The 20,425-nt window shown below is 39.7% G+C and overlaps 1 protein-coding gene and 1 long non-coding RNA gene across 4 annotated transcripts in view; one reads left to right on the top strand and one right to left on the bottom strand.

Annotated features, from left to right (window-relative positions):
* The window catches only part of LOC123974925 (interleukin-1 receptor accessory protein-like 1), a 242,479-nt gene extending 240,967 nt beyond the window's left edge, over positions 1 to 1,512 (bottom strand). For all 3 annotated transcript variants that reach the window (XM_046055958.1, XM_046055964.1, XM_046055970.1), the window contains exon 1: positions 1,343 to 1,512. The gene's annotated coding sequence lies outside the window, so the exon portion shown is untranslated. The remainder of the gene's footprint in view (positions 1 to 1,342) is intronic.
* The window catches only part of LOC123974937, an 85,497-nt gene that overhangs the window by 54,432 nt on the left and 10,640 nt on the right, over positions 1 to 20,425 (top strand). The gene's annotated exons all lie outside the window — the stretch shown is intronic.

Here is a 20,425-nt window from a genome sequence, read left to right as displayed (position 1 = left end):
AGCTCAATATGTAGCTGTAGGGCTTCCACTAAGTGGCCGCTGCCACTTACCTGTTAATTCATGTGCTGCTAGTCGCTCCTTTGGCAAAGCTTAACCCAAGATGTCAGAGATGAATAAAGATGTATAAAAAATAACATCATAAACCAACAAGATAACACCTAAAGCATAAAGTGTCAAGAAGAAATTGGAGTGGAAAGATTTAGAGCAGAGCACGGTGCAAGTAGATTTTCGAGCAGTTGAAATGGGGAGAAAAAGTTGACCAAATTAGAAAACCCTATGCGATTAAGGAGGACCTGGCTGAATATAATTTACACTGCCTGTAGGCCTTAGGAGGTCATGGTTTGTAATAGATTTACAAAAAGAAATGAGAGAAGAAGCATCTCCACAGCAGCCGTTGCTTGATAGAACGATGAGATGCCACCTGCAAGGCCATCACCTTCTGTAACTCATCTGTAGTTGGTAAAGGTAAAGAAGGAAGGCATCTGCTTTAACTTCAATCGGTGTGTGACTCTATCAGTATCACTTCCTGATTCCATAATATGTTTAACTGGCAAATTCCAGTCTGGTCAGAGCCAGAGTGGAGCTCCAACATCCATCTGGACAATCATAGGCCATCAACCATCTTAGCATGGGAGGGAAGCTGGGGAGAGCAGAGGAAAGAAGAGCAAATACAGAGAAGAGCCAGAGAGAGACTGGCCAAGCAATCACTCAGCAGAAATATTTTGAAATAACTAAGCTGGCATCTTCTGGTCTTCCTCTTCTGACACACACGCGCGCTTTGGGTGTGCGCACGCACACGTGCAGACATTACATACACCCACCGGAGCCGCGCACTTCCACGGGCGTGCAGACACACAAACACAAACACACACACAGCTGATGCACCGGAGCGACAAGCAAATGCGCACGGTGTTACACAATTAACGCCGAGAGAAAATAAAAGCTAAGATTAACAACTCGTGTCCACCGACCCACCATAATCGCTCTGCTTGGATAATTAGGTTTTACGAAAGAATACAGAAGACTTAAGCAGCCCACTTTGCTGTCGTACTGCAGCCGTGAACACTTGCAGGCTCCGCAACTAAAGCAAAAAGAGCGACTGGGATTCATGCGTAACTGAGGGGAATACACGTTCGCTCCAAATGAAAAAGGGCCATATGAGCTCATGAATTCGTTTGTCAAAACGCGTCGATAAGTGATGCAAATCTGTGCATGTGAAATGTCAGCGTCATCCAGATTAACCGTTGTTGCCCACAAACTGGTCTAAACATATCTGCAGAAGGCAGCATGAGCATCAAACCAACTTTGGAAACGTTAGGGTGGAAAAATAAATATAACTTACCCACAAGCAGTTTCCAAATGATAGCGTACACTCTGCTGTCAGTTCCGATAGCCCCACACCATCGCGGTGTATCAGAATCTGTTCTGGTACAGAGTAAAGCAGTAGCGTTTTTAAAAAAGAAAAACAAGGAATCCCGGCTTTAAAATAGTCCACTTCTCCAAAAAAAAAACGCAGCGTCTATCCCAAAATTACATATTGCCAGCATTGACTGGCGCAAATCAGAACACAAAAACACCTGCAGCCGGTCACTTTGAAACAACAGGAGAGAAGAAATTGAGGAAAATCATGACATGACAGTGAATAGGGGAATGGTCGACAGAATCAATTAAGGGTTATATCAGAGGAGGCAATTAGTCTGATTATCCTATTAAATCAGTCTGCTCAGCCCCGGCAGGTGAGCACCGCGTTAAGCAGGACTACACGAGCGCAAATTTCCAAAGTGATGTGCAGAAAAAGACACAGTGGATGCCGTCCCTCTCTCTCTCTCTCTCTCTCTCTCTCTCTCTCTCTCTCTCTCTCTCTCTCTCACAGTGCCGCTGTGTCAACGCGAGATGCGTCGAGTGTGCAGAAGTTGACCAAGACAGCACAGGACATAAGGGGATTTGGTCATGAAAATAAGAGCATGCCATTTGTCATCAAAGCATACAATTTTTACAGGCGGCATAACTCGATTCTACACGGTAACAGCTGCAGTCCACTGCTATCTTGCCAAATCTATTCATATCTCACAAGTTCAGTTTTAACGGATTCCTTGTTTACCCTCTGGTATTTAGGGCCGTTCTCAATAAGGACGTATGCGCCTAGACCGCTTTTATTTTGAAAGACACATCAGAGGCTTTGTTTCCTTACACTGTCTGACTTGACACCGGTACCAGTGTGAACGCTCCTGTGAAGACCTGCGTTCCTCTGTAGTCTTCATCCTCTACATGGCGCACTGACTGAAATCGTACCAACAAACGCACATGAGGAAATCTTCCTTCTGCCCTTGTTTTAAAAAGAATACATATATATCGCAATGTGGGAATTACTTGTACTGGCTTACACTAAAGACAGAGTGCATGAGCTAGCAGGCAATATAGTGCAGCTCAGGTCTGAGGATAGAGGCACTGCCGCCCAATGGAAATAGCAGAAAAAATACTCTCAACTGGCTTAACAAGTCAAGAGGCAAAGCACGCAAAAGTACTGTATACAACAAGCGAAACATGTGGCAATAGAAAAAACATTTACAAAATCTAAATTACAAAAAGTCACATATAGAACATTGAAAAAAACATACTTTTTTCTGGAGATCATGAAAGACAATAATAATAAACACATATTTACATATTTCCCCACAACCTCAGAATTACAGTACAAAGAACACAACAAATTGACTGGTAGTTTGCTACAGTCATCGTGTGATCACAAGGAATCAAAGTTTTTATGTCTGGCTCACTAAATAATAAATACATTAATTAGTAATAATAATTATAAAACAGAAATGATTACATGTTTATCATTATTAGCATCAATTTGTCAGCTGACCCCATTTTTATTTCTTTCAACATAATAACATTCCTTGTAGGAAATTGCTGAAACTAAAGTGAAAAAATACATTGGAAACAAAATACATACTTATATGGCAGTACTAAAACCAGACAGGCCAACCAAATCCTGTTTAAGTACAGGAGCTATGTGCGACCTTGGACAAACCAGGCCATCATTTACAACAGCAAATGGTCCAAATGTGTCCATCACTGCAAAATTAGACCTTTTTTTACCTCATCTACTTCTGAGAGACTCATGAAGGCAATCATGTTTTCATTAGATTTTGATGAAAAAAAAAATTAAAAAAAATAAAAATAAAAACAAAACATGGACTCCAATTACACTGACAATATTAGGTCTATACTGATAATAGAGGTCGTCCAGTGGGCTTAGATTACATTACTGTGCCAACGTTTATCACCATCTTTCTCCTGTTCAATATTAACTACGCTCCAAGATGAATGTGAAAAGTCCACTGAAAAGCCTGAAAGGATTTCAATCTGCGCAGTTCAGGTATTACCAGCATTTATGAGTAACCAAGGACTCTGAATCACTAAAGATGATGAATGGACAGTAAGGCTGCCTTCCTTTCTTTCTGAATTGGAAAGGTGTGATACAGATTAAGGCCGGATAGACAATTGGGCAACCTGGCCGGTCGGCCAGCCAGGCCCTAAAAAAGGAACTTGTTTGATTTCCCTCTCACTGGGCTACCCCTGTCAAGACTTTGGCCTCTGGCACAACCTTTCTGTGAGGCGAATTTTGATGAGGGGAGGGCTTTGAGGAGGAGAAAAACCACCCTCCTCGGACTGAAAATGTGCACTTGTGAGCTTTCTTTGTCGTATACAGACCCTGACATGAATAAAGTTTCCTTAATGAGCAAAGAAGTGGACAAACAGGCATTGATTCCCCCTTCTATCTGAGGTCGTCGTCTGCAAATGGCCTCAACTCAATCAACCGGGTACTGCGCAACTTTGAGGACAACTGTCTAGTAAGGGGTTGATTGTTATTGCATTTTCTTCTGCTGATTAGAGGATGTGGGTGTGAGCCTGGAAAAGCAGTGTTGTGGTGTTAAAATAAATCCATTAGTGTGATGTAAAATTCAAAATGGACATATTTGCATATCTCCTATGTGCTGTAATGTAAAATCCTGTTACTCCCTTTAGTGCATTTTGGATTGTTCACTTATGCTCCTCTATGGGTTAATGGTTTTAAGAATGACCCAAAACCCAATTTATAAACTCAAAAACACATCATCACTGAACTTAAAACAATGCCGTTTTCTAACCGTCTCAAAGCTGACAAGTTAAGAATTCATTTCCACTTGACAAGAAGGGTATGAAGCTTTATACGTTCCAATTAAAAATGATGTCTCGTCTGTGTGGGAAACATGCCATGTGTTCTTACAAAATGATTAGCTACTGTACATGAAGGTGAAACTCAGTTCATGAAATTCAGTTTTTGAAAAAAAAAATTAATCAAATTATTGTGACACTTTGAAAGACTCATTTGAACCATTAATTTGAGGTTAAGATTGTCTTCTAAGTGTGGAGAAGAAGCATTTTGGAATGAAACTCATAAAGTTGTGGTAAAAACAGTATCTCTTCTACTTTTACTTAAATAAAACCTTTGGTATAGCTAAAAAGCTACATGTTAATTGACAAAAAGTTGCATTCGTGTAGTGGGAACAACTTCTGTTTTTCTGTCCACACATTCTTCCAAAATGGTTACTGCTACAGTTAGAGTGGTAGTCACGATGTAAATTGCCTGATTCGGCTATGTTTAATCCATCCATCCATCATCAACCGCTTATCCTTTGTACAGGGTCGCAGGGAGCTGGAGCCAATCCCAGCTGACATCGGGTGAAAGGGGGGGTTCACCCTGGACAGGTCGCCAGTCCATCGCAGCGGCTATGTTTAATGTGTTAACATATTCTTAGATGTTAGTTAACAAGTGAAACAGTATAAAAACAGCGTATACCTGATTCTGAATTAGTTGCTACTATTACTGTTAATGTTATTGATTATGATATGATATTATTTAGATGTAACTGCTAGTGATGGTGGCTTTGCAGCCAATTCGGCAGCAGTTTCTTGACACATATCATGGGCGTCCGAAATTCCAGATATCTCAGACTAAAACTAGGAGGCTGAGGTGAGCAATTTATTCTGACTCAGCTGCTCATGATTACGGTCTGAACAACATGACATGAGCTCAGCATGTGTCTGTAATCATTCACTCGTTCACTAATTTTCAATCTGAATCTCAATTTAAAGTAAATGGAGATTTCAGTCACTTATGATTGTTTCTTGTCACATGTAGTGTTGCATGACTAATTTTCACATCTATCAAAGTCAAAAAATAGCATTGTGCGATTTTTAGCAGGAAGCAGTGTGCATGCTATGGACACTACTATTTATGCTCCATTGTGGGACTTTGTGAAGGCACTTCACAGTCGATCTAAATGTTTCTTGCATGTTTGCTATCTGTTATAGCTACGTTTCCATAAGAGCACTGTTAAGCTTATAATTAACACAAACAACCCACCACTCTCTGAGTTTCATGCTTTTGAAGGAAAAAGATGTGGCAGGAAGTATGACAAAGTCTTTCTGGTTACTGCAAACAAACTAGAAGTTGTGCATATTTGGTAAAGTGATCCAGGAGTACTTGTTCAAATGTTTTACATTCCAACCACATTGCTGCAGCGCTCATTCCAGACCCTATATGACAGATAACTGCAGCGCTGGATAGCTACTGTGAGATTTAAGACTTGCATTGGTCAGTAGGAAAAGACATGGGTGTTCTTCAAGATATATTCAAACGACTCCCAAACATTTATAATCTATTTCACTTTTCAAGAGTTTAAGGGTTCCAATAATATTCTTTTTGGTTAAAGGAGGAAAAACCCACTGCAGCAAACTGTCAAAGGCACAGCCATATGCCCCTGCCCTGCTTCTTCAGCTGCATCTCTCAACCTCATTTGGACTTGATAATCAGACATCACTTTATGAGACAAACTGTAATGAGGTCACTGGAGGAAGCCTTATAACCCTTCTCCAATTACTGCCTACCAAACTCAAGTGCCAACAGGACTGAGCAGAAAACAGACAAAGTCATTGTGTACCACACAGATTAACAAAGTGTGACCCTTATTATGAAACCAATAATGCATGTTTTAATTTGTTCCTATGCTTTAATGATGGTACAGGATGCAGAGGGAACATTTTCAAAGTGGATGGGTTGAACTTCCAAACACAAACTACACTGTAAGAATTTTCTGATAACAGGGGTGTGTGATTTGTAGCAAAAAATGTTTCCAGGTGAATATAACAAGAGGACATAACCTCTCTTGCAGAGATGTTCTATGTGTGTGTGTTTTTTGGGGTGATGTCATCACGCAGTTGATGCATAATTCAAAGCTCATCTGCAATTCAGTTCAGTTCCCCAGAGAATATATAATGGGCTACATCTTGACAAGTCCACAGTGCTCCTGCTGAGGTATGCGTTTTGGACATTCATGGGGAGCTGTAACATAATTTTCCTGCTCTGAAATGCTTAAAGAAATTATTTTAGCCATATCAAATGGCTTTTATTTTGTAAATATAATACTGTCCCATATTAATGTGTTTTTTTTTTCAAGAACACCAAGAAAATATGAGTAAGCAATTCATATCAGTCAAAGAGTTCTTGGATGTGACAGCAGTGTAGTTCACGTGTAGTCTGTAGTCACAAATCAGTTTGAAGTATTGTTGAGCCACCAAGTGGTAAGCATATTCTGTCTCTATGTTATGTCTCTTTCAACGTGTGAGGGAAAGCAGCACATCGGGTGTTGCAAAGTCACAATGAAGCCCTGCTGCGCCAAACAAAGAGGGACCAGACAATTTGTGCGTGATGGACACTGATTTCTCTGACAGTAGATATCGCCGTGTCATGTCAGCTGTGGGAGTCCATTTATTTCATACTGCATGGGCCATTCGTCTGGGTGAGTGAGTCATTCATATACATAGAACAGGGCTTTTTTGTTGGTTTTATTCAGGCTTTTGTGGAGCTTGCTGACTCTCAGAAAGAACATGTTGGTTTGGTCTGCCTCTGTTAGGTCGGGCCGGGTAAGCAAACACCTTCAACCTCTTAAAAATAGTGATAAGGACACACATTCAGTGGTCTACAACAAATCCCATCCGGACTATCTCCTCTCTAACGTCATACTTTCCAGTCTTATGTAACTAAGAAAAAGTGACTGAACTGACTACCTGCTTTCCTAAAATAAATAGTTGCAGGATCTGGCTGAGGTAAGTCTGGTTGCAGATATTTTTATAGCCCTCCTGACCTACATCTGACAACTCAAAACGGTAATTCTTGTCAAAGAGCCACTATCTACTCTTAATGTGTTTCTACTCTTGAGCTTGTCTGAATGGCCTTGTGTCACCTGCCTGAACAAACTGAATAAAAAGGGGCAACTTGAGGTTAATTTGCCCCTGATTTATACTGAACCAAATAACCACACTGACTAGACGGAAATGTAGATATGTGTCCTTTTCAAAATGAACTGCAGAGAGGTTCATAAGGACAAAGAATATAAACAAATGGATGGTGATAGCTGCAGTCAGTCATGCGCAGAAAGTCTGGCACAACAAAATGAACCAATGACAAATGTCTTCATGGCTATGGACTTTCATGCTCAGTCAAAGTCACAGACACTTTAACGCAATTTGATTTTACTACAAACTACCAAATCTGTTACCCAAACTCCATTGTGACTTCTGTTTACAAGCCGAGGCACACCAGGGATTTAGGCTAACTTCTTTCCCCAAGCAGTAAATGTGCTCCTAAATAAAAAAATGAAAATACAAGAACACAAAGAAATAGCAGAAAGAAAGTAACACAGAATTTATTAACAAAGGAATTTATAACATACATATAAATGCTGTGCGCGTGTGTGTGCTCCATCTCATTGTGTGCAATTATAATGTGAACATTAATTGAGGTTGAGAAGTCAGAACCTTTCAAAACTTTGAATATTTTTGAAAATTTGATACACTGAAAACAGCTGATCGCTCATCACAGTGATGAAATGAGGTAACAACAGTTTGTCTTTGCACGTAAAAACGTTTTTCTGGTTTGCACATTTTTAGTGAAATACTCGCACTAATGAAACCAAATATAGAAATGAGAGCAAATAAGTCTTTTGCATCACAGTTCACACTAAAGAAAGCAAACTTTAGCGTTAGCAGACCCCTGCTAGGCCCCCAAAACACTAACTGTATCCCACCCACCTCAACCCCAGTGTCTGCATGATGGCATGAAAGGTCTATGAGCAGTTCAGAGAAAGCTGCTGTGCCTAGCTGGGAAATGATGAAAGCACGTTCTTTGACTGAGACTGTTTAAAGCTCTCTCTACAGTTCCTTGCTTCCTACAGAAGCATTCAAGCTTTAGAGTAAAGGCACGGCGTACAGAGCGCAAGGAGAATGAGCGACCTGCTAACTTTAGAAAATACTTCTCAAAAGTATGCTAAAGGGTCAGCCACATTACCCATGTTGCTGTTACCCTGAAATAGGAAACTATAAAACAGTTTATTTATTTCAAGCAGTATGAATATTACTTTTATAAAAATGATGAAATAATATCAAATACATTCATTTGATCTAGCTGCGACAGACAGCTTATGCGCTTTTATTTTTTAACTTAACGAAAACAACAACACGGTGCAGGATGAGAGCAGTGTGGCATAAGTTAGCAGACAGAGAGCAATGGACTTGGGATATTAATAATCAAGGAACGGACACATTCAGACTTAACGAGTGCTTCAAAGGTAATGGGAGTCGGCACTTTTTTTTGTCTCTTGTACCATGCCGGTTACACTGGCAAATCTATATGACTTAGAGTTTAGCTTGTTGTTTCCGTTAAATGAACTGAATGACTGAATTGTGGAGAATCTAACTGAGCTAACGATGTGTAGCGTGTCCATAGACGACTGACATATTGATCATAAGTTTAAACATAAATATTTGTATTAACAATCTAAGCAGCATAGAAGCAGCTTAAGGGGAGCGATCGCCGGGGTTTAAGAGGTTTTATACATCCAAAGAACTTACATAAAAACCTGACCAGGCATATAATGGAGACCTGCATTTATCTGTCAAAATGTGTTCCCACACCACGCCAGTAAACACGGTAGGTGGCTATTTGGGACTCAGCCATTAATTGAAGTTTGACTGTAGTCATGTCTTTGCTAACAACAGAATGTCTGTTTAAGCTTTAAAAAGAAAACTTGTCACACACGAAAAGTATAATTACTTAATCATTACGATTAATATAGAGACGATCTAGTCGATAATCTAATTTTCTCATTCAAGAACTTTTCAAACCATTCTGATCTGCTATGAGGTGTAAGAAATGTATCTTCAAACTGAAAGAGGCTAAATGCACTTGATGAAAGACGTTTGCTTCTACGATGTGGGGTCACAACTTCAAAACCAACCTCTTCTGGCATGTTCAATGGAATGTGAATGCACAAGGTCTGATCAATCCACGATGTCCTGCATTTTTCCCTGAATTGTTGTTTAGAGGGTAATTGAGTGATATGAATATTAAATCATTCCTGGTGAGCTCTGTTTGGCTTTGTAGTGTTAACTAGGCTATCCAGGCCTTGTACATAGATTTATGAATGATGCATCGAGAGATCCGATCAAGATATTCAGTATGCTGAACAAAAAGGCTCTGTGCCTTCATATGGACATTACGCTTCATTTAATTAATGGAAATAGACCCAGGTGGTCCACATGTGCTTGATGTCAAATCTTAGATCAGATTTCAGATGTGCACCTCAAGATGAAACAAGAAATATTCATTAATACTGATGAACAACTGAGATGCAAGTAGAGTGCTTAATATGGATTCAAGATAATTCAGGGGCACTCCTGAGGGGCCATGTTCCCAGCGACAAACAATAAAATCTCTATTGGTACAGGATTACAATAATGTGGGCATCTCATATAAGTAATAAATGATCATTCAACTGCTGTTTCCTAAAATGTATAATGCCTCCTACACTGCTGGCAGGAGAGCTTGATCTTACCGCATCGCTTGCTACTGCTCAGTGGGACTCTATATGGAGGTGTGCCATGTTCTCATCCAAGTGTGTGAGGTATAGGATTATCCAATTTAAAAGACATTAATCAGGGCATGTATCGCCCTGGTGACACTGTCAGAGATGAATAAGAGCCACTGGTTTGTGTTGGCATAAGAGCGAGGAGGTTGGTACATTACTCCTTCTATTTCGGGAATACAGTGCTTTAAAATTCTTCTGCACTGAAATGGCAACCAAACGTTGAGTAAGAAAGTCTTGTCTTCAGACAAAATTCGTATATGTCTGTATATCTATGCTGTCAATCAGCTATGCTATGCACACTGGCCACTCCAGGTGACTCTCCTTAGGTGGAAGGAGGAAAGGTTAACTCATTTTCCAATGACATGTGAATGACTATCTGGACTCGAGTAGAGAGCAGCCAGCCTTCTCAAGCAGTTTGGTAATGGAAATGGACTTTGTGGGACTGTGAGGAAAGCCCTGACCTGAGGTCTCTGTTTGGCTTTAATTATCTTTGATTTACTAATGATCTTGCAAACTGATCTGTGTCACCACCCCAACTCCCCAGTCTAACAAAGTAATGAACTGAAACCCACTAAAGAAGGCAAGGAATGAAGGAGGTAGTTAATTTTTGTAAGTCTTGGTAGTAAGTGGGAAACATTCTAGTTTAGGCTGCTTTTCATTTAGGTCCTGCAAGCACTGTGGATTGGTAGTCAGTATTTCTCTTTTAACACTAGACATAAAAATCTAGGGAAAATATGTGTGTGTGTGTGTGTGTGTGTGTTTGTGTGTGTGTGTGTGTGTGTGTGGTGGGGGGGTGGGATTACTATACCCCTGCTAGGCTGCATAAAATGAAACCTCAGTATTTCCCGTTCTGCCCAAAATGTAAAACTGACCTCCGGACCTCTATACTCAATGTGCTTAATGACATCATATGAATAACTATCCCCAAAATTAACTCTACTGGGCTTTATTTTTAGGCCATATAGCCCAGCCCCAATTTCCACATAACAACAGGGCACAGTAAATATGCCTCCCTTGCTAAAGAGTTGGAGCTCTGTAGCCTGTTGCCTTAAACTCCTCATTGAGCAGCTCACTGTGGTTGCTCCTCGTTCAATTACTCCCTGCAATTTCTAAAACTGATGCACTGTCAAAAAATACTGTTTCACAATGAAAGCCACCCAGTGTTTTGCCAGTTGAACGCTTTTAATGTGAACTAGCAGCGGGTAATGTTTGCACAAGCAGTAACTAAGCTCTGACAAGGATGTGAGTGAACAGTAGGGTGATACCAGTGAGTTGAAATTATAAACAGTAACACTTGATTACATAAATGTAGATCCATCTTTCACTTATATTTATATAGCTATATATATATATATATAGCTGAAAGCTTGGTCTATGGGCTAAATTCATTCCTGGGTGTGACTTCGTGGAGGATTGCTGGGAAACGGAGTTCAATGACTCAAAAGTTCACTTTAGACGACATAAATGAAACACTTGTCCCTGAACGTGACCCTAAACCATGAAACAAAAAGAAGAAAAAGGTTACAGAAGAACATGGACTTAAGCCATGACATCAGCCTCACTGATGTCAGATCACATTGTGACACCTGGCACTCGTAAGTGTAGTCGAAGTAGTTCAAGCAGAAGTAGAAAGTAATGTTAGTCAACGCCACAACACATTAGAATTTGGTTGTAAAAAAAAGACCTACAAATTAAGATTTACCATTGACTTTTGTACAGTTGTTTTCAGCCATTCAAGCACAGCATCTTTTGGCACTTCCACAATCATTTTAGCACTCAGCCTTCATGTTAGCAAAGAGCAGGCCCCACCATTTATTTAACACTTAGTCAGAAAGCCTTCCTATACCCAACAATGAGTAAACCCACAACCTGTGCCTTGTCTCCATTAATTATAGCTTATGTAATGCAGCACATGATAAAACATTATTCTAAAATTATTCTGCAAGGTTGAGCACAAAACACTCTCTCCTCTGAACTACACGGCTAAGTTTTTGTTCTTTCTTTAATGGGGTCTCGGTTTATTTGGACTTTAAGCTCATACATTTCTAATGTGGGCTTTTTTATGTTGCTTGCAATATCTCGACTAAAACAGAATGCATCTAGACTAACAAAGGCTTTTGAAAAGTTCTACAAACAAGTGAAGTCACTTAGATTCAAATTTTGTCTTCACAACTGTATGCGAAGGAAAACAGTAAATCTTGAAAGCCATTATTTGAAGTTGTTACATTTTTTCTTTGTCTTACTATATTAATAATTCACTGACATGAATGAACAAAATCTGTTAAAGGAATTTGTGAGGAATTAATTTTACTGAGATCCAGAAAAAAACAACACACATGCATTTTGAGGGAACTGCCTCTGAAAGGAATCCTTTCCAACACAACACTATTGTTTCAACTAGCTGCCCTTGAAATAGACAGATCGAGCCTTCAATAGAAGAGCAAAGCTTTTTACCACAATTCCCAGGGCTATGATTACGGATAAGACTTCCCTCAGGCAATTCCGAGTGAAGGGCAGATGAGGAATAGAAACCTAGCATGTGGTCTAACGACGGGCCAACTAACTGGTTACAAAGCCAAACCCAAAAGGATGATTTCTTTGTATACGTATGGTATATTCATACACAAACACACAGAAAGATTGACAGATAGAGTTTGCAGTGCCTGTGCCTATTCTCCATATCGAGAACCACTCTATCACTTCGTGGTAGCTCTTGGCAGAAAATGGCGATCAGTCTCTGATGGCATGTAACACAGCTTTGGAGAGCCATCACGCTAAAGGCCAGGTTTGTTTGAAGTTCGCTTTGCAATGCATCAGTGGGGATGACCTAGATTTCCTATCTCTCGTTCCTCCAAGAGTGCAGAGAGAGACAGCCTCGTTTCAGCCCTCTCCATCTTCTAACTATGTCAGCTCGCCTGTAAACATTTGGCACAGTCACATCACTGCGTCTCTCTGCTTCCCCACAGACGACTCCCCTTTCCCGGTGTCAGCTCTCGACTCCCCTCGTCCCCCAGGATGGAGGTGGAAGGCTGAGTTTTCCCTTAGCTTAACCAAGGGGAGCTACAGTACAGGATGACATACAAAACAAAAAAATGCATAAATTTAACCCGCAAGTGTGAGGGCACGTCATCACTTTGAAAGTCTTTGAGAAAATAATTGGGATTAGAAAATACTGAATAGTATATGCATGTCTATTTTCCCAATTGTGCAAAAATAAAACTCCTAAAATAAGAACTTTGAGTAATACTGACGAGATTTGGGTCATCATGTTCCGGTTTTGTGGCTGCAACCAAGTACCATCCTTAAACGTCTGGCGGGGGATAGACCATGCGAGAGCTGACCCATGAAACACAAGACAGGTTATACCCCAGGTACACCCTGTGCTCAGCAGCATGGCCTGTCTGCTTGTTTGTCTGCATGTCTTTCAGCCTATCTTTCTACTTTTCTATCCATCTCCTTTCTTTGTGTGTTTGACTCATTGCCTGACAACCACAAAAGAAATAAATGAACAAATTGCGATAAAAAAAAAGAGGAACTCTGACACCGTCGGAAGCCTGGCTTGTGCCTCTGAGGTACAATGTTTATTTTGATCGTATCTAAAAGCAGCCACTAAAAAAGAAGCAGGCATTAGCCAGCCATCTCTTCCTCCTTTTCTCGCATCCCTCCTTCCCCTCCTCTCTCCTTCCCACACACCCACAGGGGACAGTTGTCAGTGCAGAGCACACTAGAGTGAAGGCACATGAACAACATTAAAAACTGCTTCAGCTTAACAGCAGACTCAGAAAGAGAGTGTGCCATGTTTTTAATTATGCATGCTGCACATCATTACATAGCCCTGTCAGTCAGGGAAATTGCGCCTTCTTCAATATTTCTGCCCAAGTCTTTAGTTGGTTTCCTAGGTGACCATGTAATCTGACATAATTAGACAAGTACAGTACAGTATGCTAGCAAGAGTAGCAGGTGCCTCATTCCAAAATATCCACCCTAATCCTGTCACACCAACTGCCACCACCACCTCTCACTGTGCGGGAATATTCATGAGAAAACCAGTTTGAACGACTCTGTTAGACCCCAGTATGCCAGTGTAAAACAGAGTGTCTCAAGAGTGGAGCGAATTAATGTTCTTTTATGGAAAATCAACCGCACACTATAGCCTTGCGTGTGGGTTTGAATTTTGGCTTGGGTCCTGGCTATTTCGCTTGTTCAGCTCTGCTTCTTAATATCCTGTGTGTGCGATAGCAGGTGGAAATATAAGAACACCGGAACATGAAGGATTGCTCAGCTTCCTCAAAGCAAAAATCAGTAAAGCAATAAAGTATGACTTATACTCTGTACAAAAAACACTCAAGAGTCAACAAGAACTCTGTTTGCTTTTTAGGTTTTATGCTGTAAAGAACTTTCTCTGAAATCGGAGCCTGTAGCACATTTTGTTTTAATCAATTTTTCACGTCTCCCTGGAAGAATGTCAAAAAAATTAATTTCTGTGCCAATGAATAAAGTAGCATAAGTGGAGTCATTTAAATGTACATTGCTATCAGTTTTTTGTTCAACAGTCACTATAAAGTTTTGGTCTTCACTTTTTTCACAATATTTAGGCAATTAAGTATTCTGATTGAAAGACTATTTTTCTCCAAACCATATAAACCATATAAACTTGAATACTTGTTGGAGTTTGGAATATAATTTTCAGGTGATATATTTTTGTGTGATGAGGGAGGGTGTGGCAAAAGTGTGTGCATTATTATTAGGCAGCTTCATTTCCTCAGGTAAAATAGGCAAAATAACAAAAAAGAAACTATCCAACACTGAATAGGATTCCCAAGTTGAAGCATCAAGATTGGGCAACGAAATACCATATGACAGGTTTTATGGACAGATGAAGAGAGAGTGACTTTTGATGGACCAGATGGATGACCCGTGGCTGGATCACTGATGGACACAGGGCACCACTTTGACTCAGGTGCCAGCAAGGTAGAGGAGGGGTACTGTTATGGCCAACTATCATTAAGTGTGGGATAGTTGGACTTTTGAAGATGGACTGAAACTCAACTCCCAAACTTACTGCGAGTTTCTGGAAGATACTTTCTTCAAGCAGTGATACAGAAAGAAATCTGCAGCATTCAAGAAGGCTGTGATCTTTATGCAGGACAATGCTCCATCACATGCCTCCAAGTACTGCTTGGCTAGCCAGCAAGGGCCTTAAAGATACCAAAATAATGACCTCGTATCCTTCCTTACCTGACTTGAATCTTATTGAGAACGTGAGATTTACAGTCACCTCTCTGAACAGCATTTGGGAGCCTGTGGTTGCAGCTTCAGTGAAAGTTGATTGTGAACAGATCAAGAAACTGTCATGCTATGGAAGGTTCATGGTAGTTATTGAAAAGAAGGTTGGCTATTGGTCACTAAATATTTTGTGTTGATGGTTACTTTAAAAATTGAGAATAAACAAGTAATTGACAGAAATGTTTTTTGCAATTTAGTTGCCTAATAATTCTGCACACATATATTCTCCTTTTCTTAAAAAAAAACATTCAGGTTTGAGGTTCAATTACATTTTGGATTGACTGAGAGAATTGTGTTTGTTCAACAATAAAATTAATCCTGAGGAATACAATTTGCCTTATAATTGTACACACAGTGTACTAAATGTTTCTAAAAAATGTGAACCAGGAGTTTCCTACTATAAGATATTACAGCTAAGATGTGTAAATTCCTGTGGGTGTTACTTAAGCTTGTGTAACTTGTAACTTTGTGGAAGATGGATTTTAAGGATGTGAAATGTACTGTATATGGATAGTTTGATCCTAGGTTCAGTATGTTTACAGGCAAAAACCAGGTTACTTAGATTACACAAGTAATAGGAGAACATTTCCATGCACTGTAGTAATGTGGTTACTGTAAATCAGTGTATATGCGCAACAGGTCAGGAATCAGATTTCTCTCCTAAACCAGATTATGTGATTTTTCTTCTGATCTACAACCCTTATGTTTAAGGTCTGATTAAGTTTAGCCAAATAAATGTATTTCATTAGGGCTTAGGCAAAGATCGTGCTAATGGTTAAAATAACCAAACACATACACTGTTGGTGGAGTAGGTAAATGGCTACATTTAAATAGCACTTTAATCCAAATCGCTTTACAAGGTTTTTGCCACTCATTAAACCATTCAAGCACACACTCATAGACTGAAATCAGCAGGCTACCACGCAAGGTGTTGGCCAACCATGTGGAGCAATTTGCTGTTCAGTGTCACACCACACAAGGACAAGAGAGGGTAGGTATCGAACCGCCAACCCTGTGATCAGTAGACGACAGTAGGTGACAGAATGTAAACCACAAACTCCAATGTCAAAGTTCACACTTTGTAAAAAATAACCATCCAACTTGACCTTTTGTCAAAGAGGTATTGTGGCACTTTAACAATGTCACGCTTCCTCCACCTTTGCTACTAAGAGAGGGAATACACTATTCACACAACCAAAGAAAAATGAAATAACAAATGCTTTCATTTTTCATGGTGAAGATTATGACAATATAAGAGCGCTAAAACAAAAAGACTATTTGTCTCAGATTCTGTATTGAGGTGACTGCATCAAGGCTACCCCACTTATCCAGTGACTTGATTTAGGAAGAGGAATACAATGCATTTAAAAAGGCATTTAGAAAAGTACTTCCCTTTTCTGTTATATTGTGGCACACAGTTTGGTTTACAGCTGGGGTCAGCAACCATAGGCACGCATGCCACCTTAGGCACGTGGTAGCTTAACCAGTGGCATGGCAACAAGTGTGCAAGAGAGTTTTTGGGAAATGTTGAAGCACACTCTCATCCGCATGTCAAATTACACCTTTCACAGACAAATGTCAAATGCAGATCTTAATGAGGTCATGGCTAAAGTGGTGAAAGTTGTTAACTTCACAGTTAAGCAATCTGCTCTAACACACCGACAGTTCCAGTCCCTGCTCAAGGAAATGAACTGCGCATACAAGGATATCCCTATCCACTCGACAGTCAGGTGGCTAAGCGGCAGAAAAGTTTTGGAGAGGTTTGTTGGCTGCTTTGATGCCATAAAAGCCTTTCTGGCTGAAAAAGGCCAAGACTATCCAGAACTGCATGACGAGGAGTGGGTTATGAAACTCATGTTTCCCACGAATATTACTGGATACCTCAACAAGCTCAATCTCCACCAGCAAGGTGCAGGGCAAACTGTCTTGGACATGTACAATACATGAACTGCTTTTGTTGGAAAGCTGGTATATATTTTTTTTTTCTTTCCGCTATTTCAGACACTAAAGGGAGCTGTACACACAGCACAGCATCAGCACCGCAGAAATATGCAAATGCATCAGCGGGCTTGAGTCGGAGTTCAAAACACGATATCGGGAATTTCACAAGTATGGACCCATGTTTTCATTCTCGATCAAACCCGATAGCTTTGATGGACATGAACTGGATTTATCTCTGATAGACTGGCTGGATACAGGGGACGTGGAAATGCAGCTGAACAAGGTTTGCAGAGCTACACAAACAGCTGAAAACCACTGCAGTGCATGATCACGGAACTGCTGGATATCTGTAGAGGTTTAGCTGTCTTAGGAACACTTTATGGGCTTTGCTGACAGTCTTCAGATCAACATATATCTGTGAGCAGATATTTTCGCACATGAAGAGCGTGCTCAGCCCCTCCGGCAGTCGTTTGACAACTGACCACTCCGTAGCTTGCGTGCAACTTTAAGTGACTAAGTATGATCCCCAGATAACAGGAAAGGAAAGCAGGGCCAGAGATCACATTGATGGTAGGCATCTGTTAACATGTAACACACATGACTTTGCATACAGGGGCTCTGTCCCTGTCTCTTTTTGTCTCAGATGTGGATGATTTCTTATAGCATGGTAATATAATTTAGTGCTCACATTTCTGTTTGTTACACTTAATTCTCCCTTTTTGACATTTCCTGCCATTGCAACATTTTTGAAATGAGGGAATGCAAAGCAGTATACTGAAATGAGAACTGAGCATACACATTTTTAACCACAGGGGGTTAAAAAAATATGTAAGTATCTAGGTTTATTGCTGAGGAAAAATATGAATGATTTCACCTCAGATTGGATGTTTTATTAGCATGGCAGTATTTTTCCATAGTTGTCATATTTCTGTTTGTTATACTTAATTCTCCTGTTTTGACATTTACTGTCTTTATAACTAAGTAACGTTCATATCTGATAAACAAGACTGGTGCAATGTTGGTAAGGTTAATGATTTCAACTCAGATTTGGATGTTTTCATAAGGATGGCTGCCTTATATCATACTCATATATATTATTACAATGTCCTGATTAAGGGAGAAACATTTTTTTGTTGTCTATGGATGGAATAAAATCACAGATCCCTTGGACATAAAATATTGATGTGATGTCTTTATTGAACTTGTTGATATGGCACCCTGATTAACAAGAAAATTTGAAAAGGGCATTTCAAAAAGGCTGCTGACCCCTGGTTTACAGTATACATATATCTATGTCAGGTTTTTAAGACTGGACGAAGACCCACCTTCCTCCAATATTCAAGAATGTTGATGCATAAGAATTGCATGTAATATTTGTAATAAAGACGACAAGTGATGGAATCTGTCTTTACACAAGCTTTGGTTGGTATCGACATGAAAGCCTGCACAATCCTGACCTTTTGCTTCCAAAGATGATCGTCAGACTGAGGGAGAGATGAAACACGGCAAATGTTTTGAAGTGTTTACTATCCTCGTGCCTGTTTGGTGAAGCAGACCTTCAGTATTTGTGGGAACAGCCTCTGATAAATGAAAGAAAAAAATCATATGGATGATGAAAAACAGATTTTAGAAAAAGTAATCCATGACATTAAGTGATACAAGTATAGTTATTTTACTTATTTTTTATAGTTATGAAAGCAAGCCAAAGTACACCAAAGACTACAATTTGTCTCTTTTTTATATATAAATACAATTACTTTTTCGATTTACTTTATCATATGTATGTAACAATGCATTTATTGTGTTTACACTAGCAAGATGGATATGTTTGTTAAAAGTATGGCTGATTTTGTACTATACTCATACAGTATTTATTATTGATGGAAACCACTGCCAGTTTCTGTCACTTGACAGTAATTATCAACACAAAATCCTCAAATGTAGAAAAGATGAATGCATGAGAGAGACAAACTGGGGCTAAGGCTCATGTCAGCCCTTTGGGTTTTAATGGGTATCAGATTTTAGGGCTATCCTATAGAAGATCAAGGAGAGGAAGGACATGTTTTATCTGGTCTTGATGATGACACATTTTCTGTTAAAAGATTCAGCCTGTACTGCACGATCATCATTTAACTCTGGCACTTCATGTACAAACTAAGATGAAATATTTAACTGGATGTCTCTACAGAGATTCCTTCCTGACTTAACAAGCTACTTCACCACACAGCAGATTTTCTATTGAACAGTTTGTACTGACCACTCGAAAGCAACAATATTTAAGATTTAGCAAAATGTTCCGGCTTGCAATTCTGCAGAAGAATTATTTCTCTCTTTCCTTTAGAAGGATTCTTTGGTAATCACTGATATTTCGGCAGCTATGGGGTGTAACTATCAGCAGTGCCAAGTGTGCAGCCTCCATTAGACCCGCAGGCTTCTAGTGGACCCTCTGATATCACCTATCCTTGAATCCTTATAGCACTGGAGGTTCAGAACTTGAGGTATTGCAGTAAAGGACAGCTGAATTTGATTCCTATCAACAAAACAGCCCCTTCAATATTCACTACGTCAAATCAGAATAACGGGTTTGATCTAAATGTGTTTTATGTGAATTCTTCTATGAGAGAGAACAACCAACTGGAACAAAAAGTTATTAAGAGCTTTAAAAAATGATATATTTGAACTATAAACTTTGCAAAGGTAGTATTTATTATTAGGCTATACTGTATTACATTCAATAGTATGTTTATTGTGTCGAGCCCCTGTATGTTACAACCCTGTTAGCAAACAAGAAATTAGATTCTGTGATATCCTGGGGCGTTAATTTAACTTTTTTTTCATTTTTCAAATACTCGCTTTCTATAGTATCCACCAATGACAACTATGGTAGCAGATAAACTATGGGTTAAGTATGGTTAGGGTTAGGCAACTAAAACAACTAGTTATGGTTAGGGGGAAATGGTGGTTAGGGTTAATAGAAAAGCAAATGTTACTTATAGGTCAGTGAAGGGACACAGACTCCAGTCTTCTCCTAGAAAGCCGGACATGCCACATGGCCATGCATCACCCTGACCTTCATACACTTACTTTCTACCTCACTACATAAAGGGCACTCTAGCCTACTCCCTGCATTGGCACTGAATTCTGACACTGGAAGTACATTTTGAAGTGCAGAATCACCTATTATGGCCATAATTCCTAGGGATACTGGCCTGGTATGTTATTTC

The sequence above is a fragment of the Micropterus dolomieu genome, linkage group LG01 (genome assembly GCF_021292245.1).
Source record: "Micropterus dolomieu isolate WLL.071019.BEF.003 ecotype Adirondacks linkage group LG01, ASM2129224v1, whole genome shotgun sequence".
Lineage (NCBI taxonomy): Eukaryota > Metazoa > Chordata > Actinopteri > Centrarchiformes > Centrarchidae > Micropterus > Micropterus dolomieu.
Note: the sequence above shows the minus strand (reverse complement) of the source record. Positions and strands in the feature narration are given on the sequence as shown.